This window comes from Canis lupus, chromosome 8 (genome assembly GCF_011100685.1).
Source record: "Canis lupus familiaris isolate Mischka breed German Shepherd chromosome 8, alternate assembly UU_Cfam_GSD_1.0, whole genome shotgun sequence".
In the NCBI taxonomy this organism is placed as follows: Eukaryota; Metazoa; Chordata; class Mammalia; order Carnivora; family Canidae; genus Canis; species Canis lupus.
In genome coordinates, this window is record NC_049229.1 from 62,870,114 (window position 1) to 62,876,895 (window position 6,782).

Genomic DNA, 6,782 nt, shown 5'->3' on the forward strand with positions numbered 1-6,782 from the left:
CACCTTTCCTCTTTCCTTTTTTTTTAAATTGAGATTTAATTTACATCATTGTATAAAATTAAGGTGTTCAGTGTGTTGATTTGATGCATTTATATACCGCAGTATGATCATCACCATAGCTTTAGCTAACACCTCTGTTGCATTGCATAATGATCGTTTCTTCCTTATGGTGAGACGTTTAGTCTTTTAGCAAATTTGAAGTGTGTAATGCAGTGTTGTTGACTATAATCACTGTGTTGTGCATTAGATCTCCAGAACTTACTCATCCTTTAGTCGCAAGCTTGTATCCTTTATCAGCATCTTCCCAATTTCCCTAGCCGCCAGCCCCTGGTAACCCCCATTTTACCCTCTGTTTCTATGAATTCAGCTCTTTTTAGATACCATGTGAGATAGCCTATGTTATCTGTCTTTCTCTGTCTGGCTTATCTCACTAAGCATAATGTTCTCCAGTTCCATCCAGGTAGCTGTGAATAGCAGGATTTCCTTCTTTCTCATGGCTGAATAATAATCCATTGTGTGTGTGTGTGTGTGTGTGTGTGTGTGTATCACCATCTCTATCCATTCATCCTTTGACAGGCACTTAGGTTGTCCATATTTCCATATTAAATAATGCTTCAATAATTGAGAGTGCAGATACCTCTTCAGATTCCTCTTTTCATTTCATTTGGGTAAATACCCAGAAGTAGGATTGCTGGATCATGTGGTAGTTGTATTTTAATTCCATGGTGGCTAAACCAATTTACATTCCCACCACCAGTGCACAAGGTTCCCTTTCTCCACATCCTCACCAACACTTATTTTCTTTTGTCTTCTCGATGATAGCTATTTTAATGGGTGTGAGGAGCTATCTCATTGTGGGGTTTTTTTTGAGATTTTATTTTTAAGAATACTCAAAATGGGAGTCTAACACCTAGATGGAGTCATGTTTTACCAACTGAGCCAGCCAGGTGCCTCTCATTGTGGTTTTCATTTGCATTTCCCAGTAATTAATGATGTTCAGCATCTTTTCATGTATCTTCGTCCTTTCTGATATATGCATTTAATGCCAAAAATTTCCCTCTGAGTACTGCTTCAGCTGTATCCCACAAAGTTTGGTGTGTTGCGTTTTAATTTTTATTCAGTTGTAAATATTTTCTAATTTCCCTTGTGGTTTCTTCTTTCACAATGGGTTACTTGGAAGTGTGTTGTTTAATTTTCAAACACTTAAGGATTTTTTTCAGGTACCTTTCTGGTTTTGATTTATAACTTAATTCCATTGTAGTCAAAGAATATACTGTGCCTGAATTCAATCCTCTTAACTTATTGTGACTTGTTTTATGGCATTGAATATGTTCTGTCTTGGAATATATTGTATGTACACTTGAAAAGAAGTGTGTGTTTGAGTATGGTTAAGTGGAGAGTTCTATAAATGTCAATTACTTCAATGTGATGGTGGTGATCACATTGTCTGTTTTATCAGCTATTGAGAGAGGATTTTTGAATTCTCTAACTATATTTTATTTACTTATTTGTTTGTTTATTCATTTATTAAAAGCAAACTCTATGTCTAATGTGGGGCTTGAACTCATGACCCCAAGATAAGAGTTGCATGCTCTGTCTACTGAGCCAGCCTGGTACCCCACCAACTATATTTTCAGCTTTGTTTATTTTTCCTTTTGGTTCCTTCAGTTTTTTCTTCAAATATTTTGAAATTTTGTTATTAATGCATACACATTTACATCCTCTTATGAACTGTTCTCCCTTAATCTGTGCTAATATTCCTTGTTCTGATATTTACTTTGTCTAACAGTATAGTCACTCCAGTTTTCTCTAATCACTATTTGCATGAGGGGCTTGATCCCAGGACCCTGGGATCATGACCCAAGCTGAAGGCAGACGCTGAACCAAGCCAGGTGCCCTATATCTTCATCTTTTAGACAATATATAGTTGGGTTTTTTAAAAAATCTAATCTGACAGCCTTTACTTTTTATAACTTATATTTATTTGTGTTTAATATAAAGGTCTAAACATACATAACTTTTATAGTCATCAACCATGTGGTCCAGGCTCAGATATGTCAGTTGAGACCTAGAATTTGAAAAAAATTCAAAATTTCAAGTTTTCCATTTCAATTTTTCAGATATCCAAAAGGGGACTCATAGACTATAGCAATCCTTCTCAAAATTCTCCTTTTTTCCTTCTGTGTTACAAAGTGTAACTGTTCACACTCCTTTCTTTTCAACTCTTCAGAAGATTGCTCCCAACAGTATCTTCAAAAGAGTGTTTCTGACCCTCTTGGAGGGTGATAGAGGGAAAGAAATTGAGTAGGCAAAGCTAGAGTCCTCTTTGGTCCATAGAAGGAGAGAAACATCTGGGAGCAATTATACATTAATAGACTGCATCGGGTTGTGTTCTCCCGCAGTTAATCTTACGGCTGTAAAGAGATGACCAATGTTTAAATTCCCACCATGCATTCATTCCCTCTTTTCACAATCCAGTATGTCCCTTGCCTATTTAACAGCGTCTGCTGTGTGGGAGAGGGTATAATTCCTCTCAGTATTTAATCCTCCACTCTCTCCAGACAATGTCTTTAGTAAAGAAAGAAAAAGAGCACAGAGGTGTGAGCTTTCATTCATTCAACAAACTTTTACTGGGTACCCACTATGTGTAAAGTGCTTTTTGGAGTGCTTTCTGGTAAGCAAGTCAGACAGAACTCCTGCCATCACAACACTTACCTCCTAGCCAAAGAGATGTACAATGAACAAACAAAATGTGTAAGTTCAAATGGTGCTTACGGGCCATGAAGAAAGTCAAGCAGAGAAGGGGAAAGAGAACAGTTGGGAGTAAGGTTAGGGGTGTTTTTTGCAAGTAGTCCAGGGACTTAATGATTTAAGGTAGCGAGCTGTGAGAATGTGTTGGGGAGATTTTCCAGGGAGGGACCAGCAAGCAAGACAGAAGAAGCTAAATGGATTCAAGAGGCTAGTGCGGATTGGACATGAGCAATAAAGGAGAGAGTGGAGACAGGAAGATGAGGTTAGGGAAGTGGCCAGGTACTTTTATTTTTTTATTTGTTTTAAAGATTTTATTTATTCATGAGAGACACACAGAGAGGGGCAGAGACATAGGCAGAAGAAGAAGCAGGCCCCGTAAGGAGCCTGATGCGGGACTTGATCCCAGGATCCCAAGATCAAAGGCAGATGCCCAAACGCTGAGCCACCTAGGTGTCCCAGCCAGGTACTTTTATATGGGGCCTGAACTGTTCAGGGTAAGATTCTAGAGCAGAGCTGTCCAAGAGAAATGTGTGAATTCTATTTATAATTTTAAACCTTCTAGCAGCCATGTTAAAAGAACTAAAAAGAAATGGCTATAATTAATATTTATAGTGTATTTTAAACCAAATATATCTAAAATTGTATCACATCAAATATGTAATCAATATAAAAACTTTATTAATGATATATTTGCATTATTTTTTCTTACTAAATGCAGTGGACTGAATGCTTGCATTCCCCTCCCTCAGTTTCATATGTTGAAATCCTGACTCTTAATGAGATGATATTTGAAGGTGGGGCCTCTGGAAAGTGATTAGCTTATGAGGGTAGAGTCCTCATGAATGGGATCCATACCTTTATAGAAGAGATCCCAGAGAGTTCCCATCCCCTTTCTCCCCTGTGTAGACACGGTCTGACAGCTTTCCATGAACCAGGAAGTGAGCTTTCACCAGACACCAAATCTGCCTATGCCTTGATATTGGACTTCCCAGCCTCTAGGACCATAAGGAAAAAATGTTTGTTACTTAAGCCTCCCAGCCTGCAGTACTTTGTTATAACAGCCTGAACAGCCTAAGGCACCAAATTTTTGTACTTGGCAGTAACAGTCACAGTTCAATTTGGAAGCTAGTTTTCATCCAAAATACTTCCACTATATTTAGATTTCATAAAATGTATAGCTGAAAAAGTAGACTGAAATGCCCACAGTCTTACCAATATAGAAGTTCTCTAATAAATTAATCAGGTATAAAATTAAAATTAAGTAATATTCAAATTCAAATTCAATAATATGAAAAATTCTGTTCTTTAGTGGTATTTGCCACATTCCAAGGGCTCAGAAGGCACAGAAAGCTAGTAGATATTGTATAGCACATGTGGCTAGTGGGTATCAATTACTGCAATGATTTCTCACTCTATATATCTCCACAGAACAGCCAGGGCGATTGTCCCTGGTTAGAGCCCTTAGTGGCTTCCCATGACATTTAGTAAATCCCAATGGCTCAAGTGGGACATTCACTTTGAGGCAGATGAAAAGCTCCCATGTTTACCAATATTTCTTCCTTCCATTACAATGATAGTAAAGAAGTATAAGAGGAAATCAATCCATGAGTGAAAGTAGATGTGGAAGAGCAGGGCTATATTAGCAAATCAAGTTTTGGTGAGCTTCTCTAAGATTGAAGGCAAATCAACAAAATTGATTGGTAAAGCAGAGAAGAAGGAGCCACAGCTTCAAGTACACAAGAAGCTGCAGGGGAAAAGAGAGATGCCTTCCATTTAAATGATCTCAGATACTTAAATGATTGGCTACAAAGACCTAGAGTGGGAAGAAAGGCACAAGTTCAAGGTAACTGATGGAAAACAGTGTGTAGGAGGTATGTGTGGATCAGCTGCTTCTCTTCTCTTCCCTCAACTTTGTGCATATTTTGGCAGTGTTTGTCCTAGGCAGTAGCTAGAGAACTCTTCTAAAGAAACCAAGTTATGTCCTGGGATGGCAGTAGTTAAAAGCCCAGAGTAGAACCTTATGCACTTGGGACACCTGGGTGGCTCAGTGGTTGAGTATTGGCCTTTGGCTTCGGGCATGAACCCAGAATCCCAGGGTCGAGTCCCACATCAGGGCCCGTGTAGAGCCTGCTTCTCCTTCTGCTTATGTCTCTGCCTCTCTCTCTCTCTCTCTCTCTGTGTGTGTGTGTCTCATGAATAAATAAATAAAATCTTAAAAAAAAAAAAAAGGAAGCTTTAGCATGGGGGTGAGAGAGGAAGTCTTCCTGCCTGCCTGTTGAAGTAGTCAGCCTGCACATACAGATCACATAATCAGCATTTTCATTCTGGAAAGAGATTGGTGATAGAAAAGAACCCAAGTAATTCATCTGGCTCCTCATATTCAAAAACACAAAAGGAAAAAAAAAACACAAAAGGACAACCAAGGGCCATAAGATAGTTGCACAAAACCAACAGAGCCAAAATGAAGAAGACTTCACCCTAGGAGAACAGAAATAGTTCAGGGAACAGTGGTGAACTTTTTAAAAAGTTAAAATTGGGCAGTCCCGGTGGCGCAGCGGTTTAGCGCCTGCCTGCAGCCCAGGGCGTGATCTGGAGACCCTGGATGGAGTCCCACGTCCGGCTCTCTGCATGGAGCCTGCTTTTCCCTCTGCCTGTGTCTCTGCCTCTCTCTCTCTCTCTCTCTCTCTCTCTGCATCTCTATGAATAAATAAATAAAATCTTTAAAAAATAAAAAGTTAAAATTAATATTCTCAGAGAAATTTGAGGAGACAGTGCATCTATAAAATATAAATAGGAGACTCTTAAAAAATACCCCATATAGGGGTGCCTGGCTGGCTCAGTCAGAAGAGCATGTGACCCTTGATCTCAGGGTCATGAATTTGAGCCCCACAGTAGGTGGAGAGATTACTTAAAAACCCAAATAAGTAATAAGTATTGGAAATATAATTCTAAAATGGAAAACTCAACAGAAAGGCTAGAGAAAAAAGTCAAGGGAATTTCTCAGAATGTAGAGCAAGAGGACAAAAAGAAATATTGAAATGCAGAGATGACCCACAAAGAAGAGCCAACATACATCTAATAGGAGTTTCAGATTGAGAGTAGAGAAAAAGTAGATCTCCCAGAAAGGAAAGCTCCATGTCTTCAAATAGAAAGGTCTCACCCTGTGCTAATCCATTTGAATGATAGCCATATCTTGGAGAAACTTCACAAGTCCAAAGATAAAAGAGTCCTAAAAAGATTCCAAAAAGAAAAATAAATCAGAAGTTGAGAACAATATTGGCATCACACTTCTTATCAGTTACACTATATACTAGAACACAAGGGAATAATGCCTTTAAAATTTCTGGGGGACAATGAGTTTGAGCCTCGAATTTTATAGCCAGGCAAATTAGCATTTAAGTGAGGAGCAGACTAAAGTTGTCTTTTTTTACTTCCAAGGACTGAGGAAATTTATCACTTATAGATCACTCCTAAAAGAACTGTTTAAGGGTATACTACAGGAAAATGAAATAGGCATCTAAAAAAGAGGAAGATAATTAGGTTGAAGGAGTTGGGCAATCATAGGAAATCCTAGAATGCAATAGGCTTGAAAAGGAAATAGTGTGAAGAAATCAGATCTTCTTAGAGACTGAAACAGGTTTATTACAGTATTACATTTAAAAAACCTCAGTATATTCCATTTTTCCTTCCAGAGCTACAAGTGTAGTGATGCCACCTTCTCCACTAGGTCCACACTCTTATTTGATCCTGTCACGAATGTTTTTTTTATATTATCAGTGCACTAGAGGTAATTCTTCTTTGGTTTTCAATGTTGGGAATTAAATTATAGACAAAAGTATGGAAAATGTAGCTAACATTAGAGAACAGAATATAAATGTTACAAACTCTGCCAATGAGAAGTAATGCTCGTTGAGAGGTACAAGTGCCGAGGACAGAAAGACAAAGGGAAGTTAAGTGAAGGGTGTTGAATCTTTTGCCTTACCGAGCAGAAAATTAAGACATACTGTGCGCGGGGTTGGAGGACTGGGCAG

The 6,782-nt window shown here is 38.5% G+C and overlaps 1 protein-coding gene across 3 annotated transcripts in view; it reads right to left on the reverse strand.

Annotated features, from left to right (window-relative positions):
- The window catches only part of BTBD7 (BTB domain containing 7), a 109,468-nt gene that overhangs the window by 101,751 nt on the left and 935 nt on the right, over positions 1 to 6,782 (reverse strand). The window contains exons 2-3 of one of the 3 annotated variants that reach the window (XM_038545588.1): positions 5,912 to 5,980; positions 3,607 to 3,746 (exon numbers count right to left, since the gene is read on the reverse strand). The exons of 1 other annotated variant lie outside the window; for it this stretch is intronic. The gene's annotated coding sequence lies outside the window, so the exon portion shown is untranslated. The remainder of the gene's footprint in view (positions 1 to 3,606; positions 3,747 to 5,911; positions 5,981 to 6,782) is intronic. One more of the 3 variants, XM_038545583.1, reaches the window with a different exon arrangement.